Source organism: Etheostoma cragini, chromosome 22, assembly GCF_013103735.1.
Source record: "Etheostoma cragini isolate CJK2018 chromosome 22, CSU_Ecrag_1.0, whole genome shotgun sequence".
Lineage (NCBI taxonomy): Eukaryota > Metazoa > Chordata > Actinopteri > Perciformes > Percidae > Etheostoma > Etheostoma cragini.
The window spans coordinates 5496673-5501256 of NC_048428.1; the positions used below are offsets into that span (position 1 = coordinate 5496673).

A 4584-nucleotide genomic window follows, 5' to 3' on the forward strand; every position below is an offset into this window, starting at 1 on the left:
GGGAGAAAACAGAGACAAAAACACAGGGAAGGCAAAACGGGGAAAATAACCCCGAACAAAACCCCAAACCACAACAGTTTTAGGCAGTACTGGAGGCGATGCCGATACTGGTATCAGTATCAGAACATCTCTACTTTTGAATTTTCAATTAGTTTTCATTTTATTTCAGTTATGACTTTTCAATTCCATTTTAGTTAAGTTAGAGTTATTTTTCAGAGTATGTATACTGTTTTTCTGTTTTATATATTTAGTTTTAGTTTTACAGTAGTTTTAATCAGTTTTTTTGTTGGGGCCAGGTGGAACTACATAAATATTCAAAATACATGTGTGGAGAATAGACATGATGTTTGATTTTTAATCTACTTTAGCCATAGACTGTATATAACGATTGAAGTCTCTTCAAACTCCGTAGTTCAAAGTCACCAGTGAGTTTTCAGTAGTGATATACCGTATAATAGATGTTAATTGAAATGAATTACGTTCATTTGTAATTACTTTCATTGTTTTTGTTAACCTGGAAATATAGTTTCAGTTTAGTTTTCTTGGTTTTAGTTTTTAGGAAGTTTCCGTGTACTACAAATATCTGTCACTGCTTATTTCTGTTTTAATTTACAATAATGAATAGTATCTATTCATTTGATAGAAAGTAAATGTTGATTTAGTAAGAACAGTAGTTCAGCAGCATCACCATTCTCTCTCCACAGCACATGAACAGAGCAGAACGGACTTCCACTGTGACAAAGTCGGATACTAGTGATAAATTTACTATTATTGGACACAGAGGATTTCCATGGCACTGAGTATTTAGCCTAAGTAAAGGTAGCTAGTATTTCTCAGGAAAATGTATCTCTTATCAAATATCAAGCTTATTACTGTGTAGCTTTTGTTTCCACCTGATGTGTGTGTTAAAGTGCCAGAGCTTCTCCTAAGACTTGGATCCTGCCCTACTTTCGGTCCACATGTGTGTGGAAATCATCTTGATTCCTCTAATGCTAATACATTTGAAGCTGTTCTATTTTTAGAGCTGTATTGTAAAATTCTCTGCTCTTCTCTGTTTTTCTGCTCTGCTCTCTTTTATGGTCCTCTTCTCTTCCCTCCCCCTCCTCTCCTCTCCTCTTTTTTCTCTCCTCTCCCCTTCTATCCTCTCCTTTCCTTTCCTCTCCCCTTCTCCCCTCTCTTCTCCTCGCCTCTCCTTTTTTCTCTCTCCTCTCCTTTCTGTCCTCTCCTCTGCTCGTCTCTCCTCTCCTTGCATCTTGTCTCCTCTACTCTTCCCTTCTCTCCTCTTCTTTCCTTTCCTTTTCTCTCCTCTCCTCTCCATTCAGGAAGAGGTAGCCAAGCAGAACTGTGGTTACTCCTGCTCGCCTCTCAACGTGGTGGACCTCATAGTGGACATCATGTTCATCATTGACATCCTCATCAACTTCAGGTGAGACTTTAAACACTTTAGGATACAGTATAATAGTAGTAGTAGTAGTAGTAGTAGTAGTAGAAGTAATAGTAATACGTTAACATTGTTTGTATTTGTAGTAGAAACTGCCCCGGCAGCAGTAGTAGCAGAATTTTTGGTAAAAATAAAGACATAAATGCTGCAGGTCTAATTCCCAAACACTGTGCTCTCTCCTCATGAAACACTGGTTGTAGAAGAAGAAACTCTGTTAGCATATTTGATAATAGGAATGGTTAGAATATGCTACAAAGTGGTTTTCCCCTTTGTAGAGCATTGACCAATAGTGTTTAGTGGTCATCAACTTTAGTACAACAACTACTCCCCAATAGGCGACGAGTGGTCTAACATATGAATGATGTATACAGATGCAGATTTAATGAAGTTTATAAATGTTATTTGTTCCTTGAAAAACATCAACATCCAAATGAGCTGCCATAAGGACTCAGATTGTTAACAGGTTGTCCTCAGATGGCAAGTTCAAATTAAAAAAAGCATAGAAACAGTGCAAATATGGAGCTAGATTTGTTTCTTTATTAAATGCGAGAAAATAAAAGATCTGAGAGAGAACATTTTTTATCACACTGATAGTAAAAAGGCATTTTATGAGAAAAAACTATATTTGACAGAAAGTTTTCATACCAATAGCAAAAAAAAGAATATTTGAGATCTTAAATATAAATATAAATTTTAAATTTTAAAAATATTTTCTGAGAAAAAAATCTCTCTCAAAATTCTTTTTTAAACTTTTAATATATTTTTTGCAATCTGTGTGAAAAAAAATTCTCTCAAAATGTGTTTCTTCTCGCTCTCAAAACAAAAATAAAAGTGATTAGATCAAATGTAAAATAAAATGTATTTACGTATAAGCGGGCTGGTTGGTTAGCTCGCTAACGCTAGCTTGCTATTCCACCAACCTCGAGGTGTGATCAAACTTTTTTTTCCTCTCAGATGATTTATTTTCTCGTAGGTAATAAAGAAACATCTGGCTCCATATGTAAACAAATATTCAAAACTTAGCCTATTCACCACAATGAACACTGAAACTATCCAACATCTAGGGGGACCAGACGTTCCAAAACATTCGAGACAGTCCTGAAATCCAAGCTGTTGTCCCGAATCCTGCCCAAAAATTTGAGCAAAGTCTCAAGAGCAGATTGTGGAGTAGTTCTAGTCTGAGAGAACATTAAAAACGGATCATGGTGATGGAGTCGTCCTGCAGCCAGCTCCCGTCGGCTGCTCATCGGCTGCAACAGTACGTAGGCCCTACGTAGGCGGCTAGGTGCAAATTTGATGACCCGCATTGCTATTTCATTCAATCATTGTTGAAATGGAGGCTCAGGCTGGTGTCCCGGGACCCCCTGAACTCGTAGGTAAAACACCAGAACGGACTGGGTAGGGAAACACCCCGGGATTACTGCAGTTTATGTGATGCAAACAAAGCATTTTAGTGTAGGAAGGAGTTTGGTATTTCACATGGGGGGGTACATATAACTTACAGCACAACTGGACAGACCAATACTTTGGGTTTGTTTTTAGCCAATAGTGTTGTTTAGTGGTCATCAACTACTCCCCAATAGTCGACGAATGGTCAAATATATGCAGGATATAGTTACACGTATGCCATCAAACTTGAATGCCTGCATATTTAATGAAGCTTTGTTTAAGGAAATTTAATAAAGTTTGTTACCGTAGAGATAACATGACACTTGATTTCATGATTTTAAGGATTTTTTTTATTTGTATTTTCGGGTTCACATGCAAGAAAGTTCCTGAAATATGAAAAATAATATATCATTTTGGTGCAAAGTTTTGAAATTCATGTTAACCATTGTCCCACCGTCCCCCCGTCCCGTCCCCAATCTGACCCATTCTCAGCTGGTCACCCTACCAACATCTGTGTGTTTGTGATAAAACTGACAGTTTGCACGCTGCCGCTCCAGTCCTCGTTTCGTCTCCTCATTTTGCAGTCCTGGTTAGCGGAAAACGTCCGCTCCATGTCAGCTGCTTTACCCACACCGCCCCCTGCTGCATATCTGATGGAGTTACATGCATATCTGATACATTGCCACTATATTACTGAGTCATGTCAGAATCACAGATGACCAAATATTCAACAATAATGCACCACGCCGATTAGTAGTTCTGATGGTTGAATATTCAAATAATCGACTATTCTGTGAAACCCCTGAACATTTGTAGTTGTTGTGTCAAAAGTATCAGAATAACAACTATTAAAGTCAGTAATTTCAATATAATCTGCATTCTTTCTGTCAGGACAACATATGTGAATGCTAATGATGAGGTGGTGAGCCACCCGGTGCGTATCGCCGTCCACTACTTCAAAGGCTGGTTCCTCATCGACATGGTGGCTGCCATTCCATTTGACCTGCTCATCTACCGCAGCGGAGAGGAGGTATGGCATGAAGGAGGGAGACATGTTTTTTTTGTTTTTTTGCACAATAAAATCAAGGCAACAGAAACACAACTTCTAGGGCTAAGGTTCGGGCTGGGTATCCTTAAAAAGATTGAATGGATGATACCAACATTGTGACTTTGATACCAGTTACCTATCTACTTTAACTAAAACAAATGACAATATTACAAATTATGACACAAATCTTTTAATTTATTTCTCATCTCCTACTACGTGAGCCGCGTCTCTGTGGAACATAGTTTTTCCTGCGTGCCCCTACAATGTGTAGAATAGAATATAATGCCTTTATAGTCATTATACACAAGTGCAGTACCTGTGCAACGAGATTAAAAAACAACCCCTTTACAGGAAATACAAAAATATAAAATGTATAGAACCTAAGTAAAGCAGAAGAAGTAAAAAAAGAGAGGGGGAAAGTGGTGCACAGTTCCTGAGAGCAACTATATAAAATGGTAAGAAAGATAAAGGGTTTGTGTACACATTATGCAAATAAAATAGTTACTGGCGTATTTAAAGTCCTGAGTACTAGATATTGCACAGAAATTAGATGAAATGGTTAAGCACTAAATAATAAATAAATATTGCACTGAATGAAATTACACAGAATTCCATTGTATTTTTAGGGGTTATATATAGTATGGTATACTGTATATATATATATATATATATATATATATATATATATATATATATATATATATAT

General features: G+C 37.1%; 1 protein-coding gene across 1 annotated transcript in view; it reads right to left on the minus strand.

The window, feature by feature from the left end:
• Positions 1-4584, minus strand: part of kcnh2b (potassium voltage-gated channel, subfamily H (eag-related), member 2b) — a 299990-nt gene that overhangs the window by 41796 nt on the left and 253610 nt on the right. The window lies entirely within an intron of this gene.